At 33.7% G+C, this 17,600-nt stretch overlaps 1 long non-coding RNA gene across 1 annotated transcript; it reads right to left on the bottom strand.

The window, feature by feature from the left end:
- Nucleotides 1-9,667: 9,667 nt before the first annotated feature.
- LOC143440272 (uncharacterized) lies at nucleotides 9,668-17,242 on the bottom strand. The gene is made up of 3 exons (XR_013108064.1): nucleotides 17,199-17,242; nucleotides 14,347-14,442; nucleotides 9,668-9,817 (listed from the first exon to the last, which is right to left on the bottom strand). It is a non-coding gene; the product is annotated as an uncharacterized LOC143440272 (long non-coding RNA).
- Between the last annotated feature and the right edge of the window lie 358 nt (nucleotides 17,243-17,600).

Here is a 17,600-nt window from a genome sequence, read left to right as displayed (position 1 = left end):
AGAGAGTAGATTACAAAATGAACTATGTCTTGTTTTGAATCCCTGTTCATACATTATTCAAAACCAGGCTAGGTATATGATCCTAAGAACTAACTCATAAAATCCTAAGTTGCTAAGTCTTTGAACAAAAAGAGAAATGATGCAACACAAAGACCAAAGCTAAAAATATGGCACAGACTTTAGAGATGCACTGAGAGAGGAAGGGAAGTACATTGACTTTGTAATGGAGTATAGACAGATTACCTGCTTAATGTGATCATGGGCTAAGTTGTCTGTATATTGTAAAAAAGATATCACAGTCAACTGACTCTTTAATTCCTGAGTTATTCTTAGAAAATTCAATAAATCACTTATTCTACTCACTCCATTTTATTCTTCTTATTTTGTGTTTAGCCTACAGATCTACAGAAGCATCTTATGCACTCACTTACTTGAGTTCAGCAGCCAGCATGGAAGGTATTGTTCTGGTCCTGCACACTGATATTGGTTTAGGGTCAGAAAGGAATATATATTTATGTGTATGTATGTATGTATGTATGTATGCATATATATATGCATATATATATATATATATTCTAATCTGCCACAGAGAGGATAATCATTTTTTTCTCCAATGGCAATCTTTAAAGGCTGCTCTTTGTCTCTTTGCTTTCTTTTCTGAATTTTTAAACCCAAATGGAAGGAAACTGGGTCACTGATTAGATTTTGTTGAACAGCATCCACTTGTCCAGGTAGTCCATTAGTCTGCTTCTTCCATCTCTTTAGGCAATCCAGTAATTCTGACATTCTAGTTCAAGACAGTGTCTTGAAACTATTTCACTTACTTCACTGCACATCCCTTAGTTCAAACTACTTTACCATTATATGAATTATCTGGTAGTTCTGTTTGATGTTCTACAATTCCTGATTTGGAGTTTTGAAGTCATGATGCTGTTATTATTTTTTATTCTTAAAAATAAAGAAAAGGAAACAAATTAAATCCACAATAGTGCCACAATGTTCACATGCAATGTATATTTTCCTCTCCAAGGACTTGATGTTTGTTGTTTGCTTGTTTGTTTAGGTAGTGTCTCACATTGTAGTCTTAGGTGATCTTTAGACCAAACCAATCTCCAGCTCAAAGAGATCTGAATGCCTCTGACTTGGATGCTGGAATTAAAATCATGCACCCTTCCCTTCACCAAAAGATTTTCTTTTTTCTTGGAAGGTTTCCCTGAAAATCTTTAACAACGTGTGTTTCAGTCTGCCACTTAAGCTTATCTCTTATAACTTGAAATGAATGATTTCTTCATCAAATATTTTCTTTGAAATTTCATTCTAGAAACTTCAGCTGAATAAATAATTCATCATTCATTTGGCCTTTAAGCCTTTCAAGTGTTATATCTCAGTAAAAATATTTAGGGTCACACTAATGTGCTGCAATGGATGCACCCGTTGGCTGGTTCTCTACTTCTGCTTTACATCTGTTTGAAAGTCTTTTTATATGGACAGTCATAGAAGTGATTTTTATAAATCATAAAAAATAATTTTTTGATTATTAAAGAATGTGTGATAATGATCTATTTTGACTTATATCCAGTTTTGCATTAGTTAACATATTGCAAAATACATTTCTTTAACCTGATTATATAAATATACTTTAATTAGAACTAAAGTCAGATCTTTGAATCACTATGGCTTAAAACATCATTTCACAGTCAAACAGATACATGTTCCTAGTGACTGCACTCGAATTATTGTTATGTAGCTTGAGGCTTGTATTAAAATCACTGAATAATTGCAATCAGATTATTCTAATCAACTACAGAAATGGTAATTACAGGCTACAGTCACTTTAAGCTGCCCTAGAAGTCCTATATTCTGATCATATGCATATTAAAAGTTTATGTTAGTGATAAAATTAATGAACAAGTCTTAAGCACTTGTCAGTAGGAAAGATGTCACATTTTACTGTGTAGGGAGTTGGGTTTTCACATTAAGAAGGACTGTGCACCTACATTGTTTTTTGACTTTTGTAGGTTAGACTATACAAAGTATATAGAATCAAATTTTTAACAATATAATAATGATATTTCTGCTATAATAAAATATTCACATTTTTAATTGGCATTTAAAACTTATTCTTCTTTTGATAAATTTAAAAAAAAGAAACCATGCGAATTTTAAATATGAAAATTATTTATGTTCTGAAAGTCTTTGGGAAAAGGGTACATTTTCTTTTTAATTCTCTTATTTGCAATCCAAGAAAAAAATGTTAACAAGAGCATTTTAATTTATATGATTTAGTTTTGAATAGACATAAAATAGAGAAAAGTCTTTATATATATATATACACACATTTATATATTATTAAATATACATTTATATTAATATATTATATAATATAAATATATATTAAAGTAGTGTACTAGAAAGATATGTAAGTCCTGTTTATATTTTCATTAAAATATTGATTCTTTCAGTTTAATGATCTTATTCTTAATACAAACAGTGAATGTGCCATAGTGGATATGAGCCATATTTTGATAGTTGGTGCCTAAAATTAGAACCTAAAACAAAGAGAACAGTAGAGCCTGAGGGGTCCAATCACAAGGCTCATGCACACATGTGCCAGATACTGATTCATTTTATTTCACTTGCTGACTCACAGTGGAAATGCAGAGACAAGTGAACATAGACCAAAGAATACAAGTGAAAAATATTTAGCACTTGACTGCACAGAAAAGTTAGTGGAGAAACATGTAAAGATTAAATGTACAAGGTGACTTCCAGCGAAATCTAGTGAGATTTTTTTCATCCAGCCGTATCATGAAGGACAACTGTACACTACCACCTGAGGATAAATAGAAAGTGACATTTTTATGGTCAAGATAGTTTGTGGGTTGAAGAGATGAATTTTGTGCCAGGTTCACAGACTTTCTATAGTCACCCTGACAGACAACATAAGCCTGATAAAAGGCCAACCAGACACCCAGATGCTGCTGCTGGAAAATTACATATTGGAGCTCAGCATCTGGGTCTCCCAGCTGCCAAGTTCACCCCATGGGTGCCCGTGGTACTTGGCTCAAATACTGGGACAGACAGAAGGGGTGGGCACCTTGGAACAAACAGATCACTACAGTGAACAAGAAGAAGACTTGCAGCCAAGAGTATAATAAAATAGCACAGATCAGCCACTACGCTCTCAAATACATAAAACAATACACTTGTCTTCCAAACATAATGCTGAGTACAGCTTTTTACTCTTTAGTGTAGAGATGATTTAGAAAACATCAATGGTGGGCCTGTGGTTATACTCTTGTACCAAGTGAAAGTAACCTATCATAAAAGAGACTATAACCATAGCTAGGTAATAGATCGTAGTACCCTACCTTTATATCTATTTAAAAATCCCTAAGAGAATCACTAAGCAGAATAAAACAGGCATTGAGTATGAGAGCCTATGTCAATAGGATAAAAACATCAAAACGATATATAAAACAGCATGTACAATCCGAGATGGTAGCAGGGTAATGAAGTGAGTATGGCAGCCCCCTCCGGTTTTATCTCAGGATTCTGAAATCTCATCGCTTTAGAGCAAACTTCGCTGTGTAATGTGTCCTTAGGAATGTGCAGCATAGGGAGTATGATAGGAGGATATGTGGGAATATTCTTCCCAGACCTATATAGCTTCATATATCACCTTTTATTATAAGTAAATAGCTGAATATTAATATTTCAAATGTATTTAGTTTCATTGTACTTTGATCACCTGACAGTACTTTGTTCCCTACCTTCAGAAATATCAGAAAAATATTTCATATGCATGTTTACTTCCAAAGCATTTCTGACTCAAAACGCATGTTTCATTTATTGGCCACTGAGTAGCATAGGACATCATGAAATTACATTTATTCTATTTAAAGTGTTAACAACCTGTTAGTCAAAATATAACTAATAAATGAGAACTGCTACCATATTTCACTTTATAGCTAATGAGGGGAAATGGTCATTAAACTTTGCATTCTAAAAATCATTTTTGAATGTTATATGTTAACATTTAAAAAGTAATTGTATGGGTAATTTCTTCCTTTATGTTAACGCTTTCTATTTATTGATTTATTCATCGTGAGGAAATCATGTGACCAAACCAGGCATATGCAGCTTGAGGAAACAACTTAAGAGTTGGTTCTCTCCTTTCACACATGGGCTCTGGACATTAAACTCAGATCTTCATGCTTGGTGCCAAGCACCATCCCATCCCACACATTTTAATTATACTATGCATGTATTAGTTCCACTGCTTCAAGAACTGCATTTTTTCATAATAACAAGTATTATAATTAGCAATATTGGCCAATGTCTTAGTTAGAGTTTTATTGCAGTGAAGAGACATCATGACCACAGCGACTCTTATAAAGGAATCCATTTAATTTAGGTTGGCTTACAGGTCAGGGGTTTAGTCCTTTATTGTCCATGATAGCTTGAAGGCAGACATGATTCTGGGTGAGGAGCAGAGTTCTGCATCTGAATCCGGAGGAGAGGCAACACTGAGTAACTGAAACACACTTCAAACAAGGCCATACCTTTTCCAACAGGCCCATACCTCCTAATACTTCCTTCCTATGGCCCTACAAAGTCCATTTTTACTTAAGCCACTAAAGCAAGTTCCACTTTTAAAAGAGTTTCCGCAACCTTTCCAGGGCTTTGAAATTGTTGAGTTACAATTTTGCTAATTGTAGTCGACAAAAAAAGCAAGTAATTATCATCATTGTATCTAAGTTAAAATTCCTTTACTTCCTGAGCTGTGAACACTAAGAACACAATGTCAAACCAAGGCATGAATTTCCCCAAATTCACTCTGGTGACCTAATGAGTTTGCCAGGCTCTTGTCGCTACAAGTACTCGCTAGTACAGGTGAAGGAGCTGATTAAAGAGGTGTGAGTACTCTTTTCCCACAAAAGACCAGCCCTGGAAAGCCTTTACCCAGTGGGAATGATGGTATCCTTGACACCAGTCCTCATGGTTGGAGCCACAGTCACCAACTCTTAATTGCTTATCCACTGGTCCTCTTCCAGGATGCAATGAAGCAAAAGAGTTGCAAACAGGAAAGGGTTGCTAAATCCTTGGAGGAGCATCTTAAGGCTTTTCCCCACCCCCTTCCTGAGGGGATTTAAACAGTCAAAGACCAAGCTGGGGTAACTTTTCTTTGCAGAAAGGTACAGCTGACTTCCCCAAGAAAGCAGTTGCTTGTCTCAGTGGATAGTCATGAACAGCAGTGTCAGTAGTCCTGTGCAACCATTGAGCATCTGTCTTGGTGCCTGCCATAGTGTGGGAGTTTTGCAGCGTTGTAATGAAAGAATAAATATGTCACTCTCTTTTGTTAAGAGTAAGTGAAGCTGCCCATCTTAATTTTTGTAAAAAATTATTCACCTGCTTTAATCTATACACTTATTTAAAATATATAGTTTTTTATTTTTTAGGAGCAGCATATCAAGGTTAGAACTTTTCTGGATTCTTTACAAATATCTACCTTTTTTTTTAAGAAGCTTAAAAGACCAAAAAAATATATAAGCAACATGGCTAAATGGACAAGACTAAACCTATAAAAAAAAGTATTGAAATCTTCATGGAGCTTTTATTTAAATAAATTATCAGTTTTCACAGTACCTCTTTGATAAATCAAAACTAAATTACCAAATTAATAATTTACTTCCAAAATAAAAAAAATACCTATTTAAAAAGTTAGTAAAAATACTTTTCATAAAAAAATACTTTGTCAAAACAAAAACCAGTAGAAAAATAGCATATTTGATATCATTTTCTAAATTCTTATGTGTGATATTTGGAAGACAAAGAAATTTCCACATGTGCCCCAAAGTTCAGTCTCTTGCATTACATTTCCTCAAATAAAGCATATGAAAACTCATGACCCCATACAGATGTATAACTGAAAACTGGAGGACCTGGTGAATCCCCAGATACTATCATAAAGAAGCCACCATTCCTCAAACCACATGTGGAGAATGGCTGCCACTCAAAATCTGTACCCAAAACTCACTAAGAGTAACTTGACACTATTTTGTTTAGAATTAACTGAATCAATACCTGTAGATCAGTACTGAAAAGTTAGCATGTAAGTATTTATAGGCAATTATTTTAAACAAAACCTTAGAGATGTAACAGTATGTGAGATTTATCAAACTTTAGGATAACTTTTAAAAAATAAATAAGCAAATATTAAGCCACTCTGTATTAGTGAGTGACAGCTATTCTGTCTTTAGAGAGCCTCCCAGGTGCTAGGGTCCAACAAAAAGCTTGAGTAATGACTTGAATTACATTTTGAATGATGTCATTGTTCTTCTGTTCAAAGAAATAAGTGGAAATATTCAGTAAGTTATTTTGAAATGTTAAAATATTTGGAGCATACATTTGTTAATATGTAAGTTGCAAAGCTTGGATGCCATTGTTTTCTTCATAAATACTCATTTTCAAGAATAAATTGAATGCCTTCTTTGTATGTTTTTTTTTTTTTCATTATAAATGTGCTGCTGAAATTCAACTTTTGATATTCTGTGTATAATTTTGTATTAAATCATTTAAGATTCATTTCTTGAAATCTTTACATATCTGAGACAATAACATGTTCTAGAGATTAACCAACACCAGAATCAAGAAAGAATAAGTTTCATCAGAATAAACTACAGATAATTAGTACATATCACTAAAAGTAAATATTATTTTATATTTATTTGTTTAACAAATTTTGTGACATTTTTTGTTAATGAGAAAAAAAAAACTATTAAATAAAAGAATGTCTGAAATATGGCCATTAGGAATGAAAACTGAAAATCACTTTGCTTCTGCCCTGTAAAGATAGCCATGACCTAAAAGCCAGAAATTATATTCCTAGGTTCACACCTAAGAGAAATTCACATTTTGCACTTGAAGATGTATGTAAAAAAAAAATATATTTTACCACTCACTGGTAGAAATTGGAACAGCAGAAATTTGAATCTACCACTGAGAGAAAAAGAGAGAAAATTTGGCATATTTACATGAGATTACTGCATACTGTAGTAGACATCTCCCCTTCTTGCTATGTAATATAAACAGATCAGAATTGAGACTTAGAAATGGTAGCTTGGGGTAGAGAGATGTCTCAATGGTTCAGACAGCTCACAGTCCTTGTAAAGAACTGCAGTTCTGTTTTCAGGGCACAAATCATACTGCTCACAACTGCAAGTGATTCGACCTCCAGGAGATCACATGCCCTCTCCTGACCTCTGTAGACAAATATTTTATAAATGCATATGTGTGTGTGTGTGTGTGTGTGTGTGTGTGTTTAAGTAAGACAGTAATCAAAAATTTAGGAGACTGTGAAGGAAGTGGGATGATAGATAAAGAAAAAACTAGTTAGTGGAACATATTTTAAACATTTCATGTATAGAGTTAGCTGTTGGGTTTAAGATATTAATTATAACTTGGCAAAGTGAGTATCAGGGCCAGGCAGAGGCCAAACCATAATAAGCCAAGGCACTGAAAAATATGAAATAAAATTATGAACTTAGCAGTCAAGTAAGCATGAAACCAATGTAAGCAGTTACGTAGACATGAAAGAGAGTAGTCTATAGAAATTTGTGTTTGTGCAATACTGTATATTAAATTTTATGATACTTGTACCAAGCAAAGTGCTACATGGATGTTTCAATACCTGTTGTTAATGTGTACAGTACTTTTTTTTTTGCAGGAATCCTTAATAATATGTATCCTAAATATGTCCTAACATATTTATGTTATATCTATACCATGTGACATATATGATATCATAAATAATTTCAGGAATAGAAACACCTCTATATTCTCATGCCATGTGTTATTATAGAGTTGTATACATGTAAACTATATAACTATGTTTTTCTTGGTTTGTGTTGTTTTAATTTGTAGAATCAACTGCTTAAACTTATAGTAAATACTCAAGTTATAATGAATTGATTTTATAGTATCCAAATTTTCACCTACACATATTTATTTTTCAGTTTTTAGCCTAAATCTTAGAGCATTATATCTTTACTTTGGTCTGCTAAATCAACATAATTCTTAAAATATAAATCCATGTAAAGTAACCAATACTTTTACTGGCTATCATGTCTGTAATAGAAAGGCATTTTTCTCTTCCTCTCTATCTGACCATTGTTCTAAGAGACTAATATTGTTAGCATTTATGTGGACGTGTGTGGGTGCACTCCTACAGGAGATATGGCTCAACCATTCAATTAAAGAATGAAAAATGAGATCAAGAAAGGCACAGTGTGATGTGAGAATTTATCATTTTCCTGGAAGTATATTTGTTCAATATAGACTGACAATCCATATAGAAGAAAGAGAAAATTAACTGTAAATGAGACTGAAGCCTGGGTATAAACTGAGGAGTGGTTTAAGTAGATTTTTTTTAGCACTGAGAAACTAGTATATTCTGCAAAAATTTCTCTCTAGATAGACTTAGAATTTTCAACATTTTTCCCTAAACACAGATAACAGAGAAACTTCTCAGAGACAAGATCCTTTATTAACTCTTTAAATAATAATCATATTTATGCCAATTTTTTTCTAGAACACTAAAATAACATTTTTTCTACAGTTCTACAGAAAATGTATTCTTAATCTCCAGGTTTTCTTTCAAAAATGATAATAGCTATACTTTACATTTTAAGAACACTATTATTTTCCCCTTTAGTGCTCTCTTCCAAAGAGCTCAAAGCATTGCAAAGTGCTTTTAAAAAAGTTATATTCATGTTTCCTTCTTTTGATCCCTATGATAAAATGCAGCCACCTCTATGGTGAAATAAAGAAACTGCTTATGACAGTGAATAACAATTCCATACAATTCACAAGAAATAACATACCCAATTAAAAACTGGAAAGGGGTCTTAGAAAGACAGACTTTAATTAGAGAAGCTGGAATGTAGCCAAGCAAAAAAGTACCATGAAAAGTGGTCATGACCTCATTTTAACACTCTGTCTTATTCAGAGGACCACATCAAGAGTAGCCCATTGCATCAGGCTGACTTGAGGCTCTGATTGATGCAGCACTGAATAAATGGGAACAATGTCACATACTTAATCATCATCTGCATTTGTCAAACCAGCCCAAGAGTTTTCTTTGCAAACCTCCTCCACCGGTTAACGACGCTGTACATGTCCACCCATGGGTCACAAACATCACATCAACCTTTTGTAACTTTGGGGGCATAACATGTGTGCTATCAAGTACAAAAGGCACACAATTTTTTTGTGTAATCTGTTATCAAAGGAAAAATGTTCTCAATAGATTGTTAAACATTTAAAAATAATAATTTATAAAATGAAATTATTTTTTAATCCAGACTATCATAAATTAAATATTTAAATTACTCAATATAGCCATTCAGATTCATTAATTTCAAAGAAAATATAAAATCACAAAGAATTGTATTAAATCAGAGATCAAAAGAAACTATGAGCTTTAGGGGACATCAGCTTTTAAAAGCATAATACAATTACACTATCTCATTGAAAGGAAGTATTCTGACCTGCTACGTTCAACAAATTCATAATCTAATGTGAATATGGAATTTCTTTTATGAGATATTTTGTATAGTCTATTTTGTATTTTTGTTGCCCACACTGGTCTCAAACTCACCATGAACCGGCTGAAGCCTCCTAAGTGTCAGGATCATGAGCATGTGGCATCACAGACTAGGTTATTAGCATGAAACAGATTCTGTAGTCCACAGTATTTGAGAGAATTTGCCATGGAATAACAATTTTCTCTTTCTTTCTTCCTCGCCTGATTTCTCTGTATAGAAGTCAAAGAGCAATCAAGGATACTATCAGTAGGTCATTAAAAGCATTTCTACCTGCATTTTGTTCTAGCTTTTTTGCCTTCAATATTTATTTCCATAATTTCTTCTTTGTGACTGTTCTGTGGTCAAATAATGGGCTGATTCTAGCAATGGTTTTCATTCATTTTTTTACCTAGATTTTGATTATATTTAAAAATATTCATTCCTAGGTGGCTAGCTTTTTTATTTATCTAACAAAAGCATAAAGTTCATATTAAACATTTATTTCTTAAAGAAATATCTTGTAAACTAGATATGGTTACACATCTGGAATCCCAGCAACAGAATAGTTGGTAGTTCTGATGTGAATTATCTAGAATTGGAATCCAGCCTGGAAAACATATTGAGACTCACCAAACAATAAAACAAATCAAACATGATATCAGCTATGACATAATTATCTCTATTGATAATTTTTCAAAAGTCTTTCTTTTCCTTTTGGTAACACATACAGCTGCTCTGGGTTCAGGAAATGGAAGTATGGTTAGCCAGACTACCATGGAGTGATCCATTCTTAACTGCTACCAAGCTCTGACTTGTTTTTTTAATTGTATGATATATGACTGTAGTTTCTACATTGTAAGTATTTAAAAGGCAAGGAGGCTGAGATTGGGAAAAATAGTCTTCCCCAGAAGAAAGCATACCAATTGGGTGTTAAATACCAAATAGTCAATCTTGAAAACATGAATACAAGTAATATTATACAGGCTGAGCAGATTGTGTGTGTGCGCGCGCGTGTGTGTGTGTGTGTGTGTGTGTGTGTGTGTGTGTCCACAACTACAGAAAATAAAGGCAATGGATTTCAATGGGAGCAAGGTGAGGTACATGGAAGTCATTGGAGAGATGAAATGGAAGAAAGAATAATGAAATAATACTATAATCTTTAAAAAAGAAAAAAATTAAAAGTACATAGGTTTTTTTAAGGCAAGAAAAAAAATATTTTTTAAAAAAGGTTATTTTAGGGATGCTGAGAAGTTCTTGAATCTAGGTCATAAACATGTTGTGAAGTTGTATTTACTTGCAGGTCTTCATGGTTTTAGGATGGATGTCCTTTTGTGATGATTTAAATTAGGTTTATATGTAAAGTCTAAGAAGAATGACACAAATATTGAATGTGTACTGGGAACTGTGCTCCAACTAAGCTACATTGCTTAACCCCATGAAAAAGAACACTCTCAAGGGACAGATAAGATGAATAAATAAATAAGCAAAGGATGAGTCATATTTAGAAAATCATAAACATGATCCTAGGATAATGATAACCAGGGAGACATGCGCACAAGCCATGATCAAAGAAAGTCTTTCAAGAAGCAAGCAGAGGGCAGGTGAAGTATCTTCTAAGATGTTTTTACATAGTTCCTTTCCAAGTTGATGTATAATAGTTAACACTGAAAGTTTTTGTGTACAATATACCACTGGATGGATTTTATATCAGTTAATATTATATAACTTTCAAAGTTATGTAATTAATTATTATAATTTTATACCTCATAAAATAAAGTTTAAATTGGCTTGTAATCAGAGAAGAAATCATGTGATTCAAATGTCTGCAGAGAATTTTTGTAAGTGTTAAGCATCTTATGAAGGAGTAAATTGTGTTTTTTTTTCTTCTTTTAAACCTTCTAGGTAAACATTATAAAGGGAGAAAACTCACTACCTGACAGATATTCATATCTTTTCTCTAAGACACATTCTTAAGCATTTGGGCATTGTTTCTTTTCTGTACACATGAAACCCTGTTTTAAAATATCCTGTAGTGATAGTATACATACTGATACTTCTTAGGAGATGTATGCAATATATTTCACCTAAAGAATATACTTAACATACATTAACATACATACCTTCTTTTCAAATTTAAAACATAAATTATACTTGTATATAGCAATATGTACTTGTACTCCTAGAATCCAGAAGCCTAAGGAAGATATATCATGAGTTTAATGCTATCCTGGGTATGTAACATGGCATTGTTTCAAAAACTAGTATTTAGCTATGAAATACCCTTTAATTCTGAACAAAATGGCACACAGTCAGATCGTTTCTTCCCAGCAGTTTTAACATTTAGTGTTTTGGTGTTTATAGTTATTGATTTTCCATAAAACTCTCTCTACTGCCTCAGTTATCTGTTCATGGCCTATGCTTGCCAACCATCTTGGCATTTAGGGGCCAATTTACCCAATAGCACTGCTCCTCCTCATGTTTCTTGGCTTTCCAGTTACCACATACAGGACTCAGATCTATCTCTTAACTGACAGCTTGGGAAGAGGAAGAAAAATGACAAAGGAAGAGAGTCATGAAGAATAGTAGTTTTTCTTTCTCTTTTTTTTATTTTATTTTTGCTTTCATCTCACTACTTGGCTTAATACTACTGGAAAAAGACCTGATTGAGGAAACTGATTTTTTTTTCTTATCTATCATACTAAACCCAGAAGCTCTACTCATGTATTATTGTATCTGATAAAAAGAAATATCATTTTACTATTGGAGGTTTAACCAAATATGCTTAGAAACTAGAAACTACTTGGACTGGATGTGATTAATTGTAAAAGTCTACTGTAAGCCCTAAAGTTTATATTAGGGCAGTGCAGAGCCTTGGGCTGATAGGAAGAGAGACAATTTACAGAGGACTTCTTGATGAGCACCCTTTCCAAGTAAAGTTGAAGACGTGTGCCATCTTCCCTGAACCTCAGGTCCCTACAACATTTAGAATAGTATTTATTGTTCAGCTTTTGAGATGCAGCCAGTGTGGTTATAACATAACAAAATGTCAGTACTGATTTCTATCATCCTTACTGTGATTATCTGAACTCCTCCTAGGTGGGAGGCTTTTCTCAGAGTATACATTTCCCATGAATTATCTGAAACTACAAATTTTATTTTTCAAAGGCAAAGAAACAATATATATATGTGTGTGTGTGTGTGTGTGTGTGTGTGTGTGTGTGTGTGTGTGTGTTTAACCTATGGTCACAATCTGCTTCTTTGATAAAATTACAACACAAAGAAAAAGCAGGTCTAGAAATGTACCCATGGTTTCAGAGAGACTGTGTTGGTCATCTATGACAGAAACTGACTCTTCCATTTTCTCCTCACTTTCGATGTAAATACCACTGATCTATTTCAATGTTGCATTAAGCTCTCACCATGTTAAAGGGAAAACATGTACCATCTTGTCTCAGACTCACAGCAAGTTTCTAGTAGGGATATTATTTTCCTTTCATAAAGTCAAACTCTATAAGGAAGATTGTGGGGAGCCGAAAACGGCTATCATCCTGGCAGCCATCTTGAGCCATATACCCTGAGACTTGTTTACAATAGCCTACAACAGCTGAGCACACTCTGATAGCATCTTGTTTTAGATACCCAGGATCTTCCCTTGGGTGTGTGAGACTTAGAGATCAGATTTAGTGCCAAGACTTAAGGGCATGACTTAAGCTGTGATTTAGAGATAAGACCTAAGGGTGTGAACTAAGGGCGTGACTTAGAGGCGTGGCTTAGAAGTGAGACATATAAAAAGGCAGAGGCAGACAGGAGAAAAAAAAGCATTATTATTAGGTATTAGGCACTTGGAAGAAGAGTACTTGAGACTTGGAGCTGGATGAATTATAAGGTAATAGGCAAAGAGAATTAGACATTAGGCACTTAGCACTTGGAAGAAGAAACTTGGAACTTGGAGGCACTAGGGACTAGGCACTAGGGACTTGGAGAGAAGAAGAGAGACTGAAGAACAAACAGGATTGAATCACACTCTGTCTGGTCACCATTCCTCACATCCGTCCTCACTCTCTTGCTGAACCCCGACCCGTGGACTGGAGCAGCTTGGGGCAGTGCAGGCTCTAACAGTTTAGCCCCCAAGGCTTTTGCCAGTGCGGGTTCCAACATTGACTGAGCAGTCTGCGACATTTTGGACCCCAAACTTGGGGCAGCTCGGGCCGCAACAGATGTTAGCTGCAAGGACACAGACACTAGTAGAGAAACAAATGGATACAAATAAGTACCCATTAGGAGATCCTGATCTCAGGGAAGAGGGGTGGTATCAGGCAGGAGCTGGGAAGAGAGGAGGGAGAGGAAACTGCATTCAGGATAATAAATAAATAAATAAATAAATAAATAAATAAATAAATAGAATAAATAGAATAAATAGCATTAAAGAATTGCTATTGTCAACATAAGGGAATCATTAAAATATGATTTGTTTTTTATCATTATATTTTAATTAAACACACTGCAAAATGTCAAAATAATTTGAAACACGTAACATTGGATGATACAGATGATATGATGAATTTTTTAAAAAGAGGTTCTTCTTTATAACTAAAAAGAATAATTATTAGTTTAGGGATTAAGAAAACAGAAATTTCTTGGGGGAACAATAGTTTGTGGTAATTTACACTCTTCAAAAAAAAAATAGAACTGGAATTTTTAACCATATGTTTGCTATCATCTAATCAAACATACATCCACGAAGAACAGAGTAAGTTACCTTTATAAACTGAACTGTCAATCATTACTTTCATGATCTTCAGACTTGGAGTCTTCATGCATAAAGTTAGAAGAAATCTGGGTTACAAAGAGTCTTCTGAAACGTAAATACAAAATTTTAAATTAGATGATTATAATCACATAAAACATAGCTTTCTAAATATTCAGATGGCAGCAGTATACATTGCTAATACAAAGAATAAACTTACACCAACTCATACATTCTATGGATTTGATTAAATAGACCTATATTCAAAGCATGGTTATCTTACATATTTGAGTCAGTTTCCAAATACAACCAGTATCTGCTTTATTTTATTTGTGTTAAGAATAAGGAAACTATCAATATTCTATTTCTTTTATGTTACTGATATTTAGGTTTGTTTATTATGTGCCAAACACAACTTAAAATTAAAGTAATAATTTAGAAGTTATTGCTTTAAAGCACAGGAAGAAAGGGGTCTCTGCAGGGAAGTGTTTCCCCAGAGTCTTCCTAATACTGATTAACACTAGTTTTTGAAATGTTAATTAGTTTTGAGCTTAACAGCTAGTCATTGTCTAAAAGGGCATGGTGCAAAACTTTTTCAAAGTGTGTAGTAAGGAGTACTTAACTCCTTAATGCCAAGGACTGGCCACTTGCTCCATTGCTGGCCACTGAACCATAAGGATTCCAGGACTGATTAGCTGTGCTGATTAGCAGACTGACATGAAGACTTGTCATCTGCTTACACTGCTATCTAAAGGAGTTTCTAAGTTTTAGCCATGTAATCTATTCCATCTAGTCACGTTATGAAATGCATATTTTAAAAACTCTTTAAAACTGGGTATGAATAGGTTTAATATTTGCAACTTTTGAAAAGAGATCTAAAATTATTATACTATAATTTTTCGGTTGTCTTTGGCATTTAATAGATATAATGGTAAAAAAATAAAATAGAGCTTTTTTTTTTTCTTCAGCTGCTTCTTAGAGACTGTATTTATGACTCCTAAATTAGTACCATCTAAACTTTTTCCCTGTTGCTTCTCCAGAAGGTAATATGCCATTAAAAGAAAATACCCTAAAAATTTCACAAAGAAAACAATTCTTCTAGAAATGCTATCATCTGATCAAACATATATCCACAAAGAACAGAATAAGCTGCCTTTCTACATCTTTGTAGAAAATAGCCATCAATAATGTGTTTCTAATCAACAATTCATGAGACAATGTGAAGCCGTCAGATTTTCAGAGGAAGCTTGCTTCAATTCTGAGATATTGGTAGCATTCTTGTCCTGGGAAAAGTAAGATAGAAGAAGAACTGCAACTTATTCTGTTTATAGAGTCTCTCAAATCTAAGATATTCAAAGAACAGGAGGAAAACACACATTTAAAGCAATGTGATTATGTTAGTTAAGCTTTCATTTTTTGTAGAAATAATTTTAACGAAGCAGCATGTCTGCTCTTATAAGGAATTGCATCCAAAGACCTTCTAGAACTGTGTGATCTGGCTGGAATTACATAACTTAAATCCCTCTGGCTGGAATACAGACGTGGCCTTTAATCCCAAATGCACACTTTTAATCCCAAACAATGAAGTTAAAGTTAGTTTGTAGTTTCCAAGTCACACCTAATTGAAGGTCAGAGAAAGTGAAAGAAAGAAAGAGAGAAGGAAAGAAAGAAAGAAAGAAAGAAAGAAAGAAAGAAAGAAAGAACGAAAGGGAAGAAAGAAAGAGAGTTGACCAAGTGAGTCATATAAGATATACTCAACAAACATGAGAACAGCACAGGAAGGAAAGGATAATTAAGAGAAGAGCACAGGAAAGAGAAGCAACTTAGAGGAGCAGCAAGAGAGCAGGTAAAGATGTATGGCATTTACTGGGACAATTTGACAGAGACAGGTTGCAGAGAAAACAAGGTAGACACAGGTGACAACAGACAGAATGAACCAGAGAATGGGAAGGAACCAAACATTAGAACATATTGCCAGAGTTTGTATAAGGCCAAGCAGAGCAATTCCAGAAGCAGACAGAGTCAGTATGAATCAGCATGCTTGGAGAGACGTGTGAACCACAGAAGTCAAATTGAACCAGAAAGCCAGTTCAGAAGGATTAGAAAGGGTGAGCTTAATCAGCAATAAGCTTCCAAGACGACAATTAAATCTGGCAAATAAAAAGTTACCTTTACACATGGTCTTGTTAAAGGCTTTAAAAACAGTATTACTTCATTGTTTATGCATATTGTAAGCTGTTACTTATAATAAATATTCTGTTGATACACAGATGTTTAGGTGGAATTTCTGGGAAAGTGAAATATTAGAATGCCAAAAATAATCAGTTGACTAGTCACATGAATATTGTACCAAAATGCTAATTTTCTAAAATGTACTTCTAAAAAATATGTACCAATCATGTTCTCCTTTAATAATAAGCCATTTAGCTCATAGGTTATCTATTTCAACAATATGCTAGCCATCTTGTATAAGGAATGACCATGATATATACTGGAAAATAGACCAGTAGTAATCATAATTAATTTAATATTATCTTGATTTTGAAAGGTTGTTTTTCTTTCCTTGTTTTTATTAATAAAGAAAAAATTTAACTAGCAAATCATCAGAGGTAAAATTTCCAATCATTATCCAATTTAATACCATTGAGTTCAAATATATATAAATATATATCACTCTATGTACATGCACACACACACATATACATACATATATACATACATATATACATGCATGTATGTATACACATATGCATACATATATGCGTACATGTACACATATATACATCATATACACATATATACATATGCACATATACATTTGCTAATAATCAAAATGGTAACTGAATATGGATCCTCCTACTTACACATATGTGCCTCTGTACAAAGACGACTCCTCCCATGAATTTCTGAAATTTGATCACAATGGCATGATTTTAAAAATTTAAGTGAGCAGAAAACTATGTTATATAAAGTTGTAAGGGGATGGGATGCTTCTCTTATGTGACAGTGACTTTCATTTTCATAAAGCAAACAATCTGTTGTCCAGTTTGATTTATTAACATTTTCAAAACAAATTCATGTTTTTGGATAATAATACTGTTTTGGGGGTTTGGAAAAATTTTTGTTTAAAGTAATAACAAGAAACAGCTGGCATGGGAAGCCATAATAGTCTATATCTAGATATGCCCCATCTAACAGGGCTGTGGACTAGGACCAGTGGACCACCTGAAAGAGAGAATGGGGGACAGGGGGACACAAAGAACTAC

The sequence above is a fragment of the Arvicanthis niloticus genome, chromosome 29, assembly GCF_011762505.2.
Source record: "Arvicanthis niloticus isolate mArvNil1 chromosome 29, mArvNil1.pat.X, whole genome shotgun sequence".
NCBI lineage: Eukaryota > Metazoa > Chordata > Mammalia > Rodentia > Muridae > Arvicanthis > Arvicanthis niloticus.
This window is presented reverse-complemented; position numbering and strand designations above follow the sequence as displayed.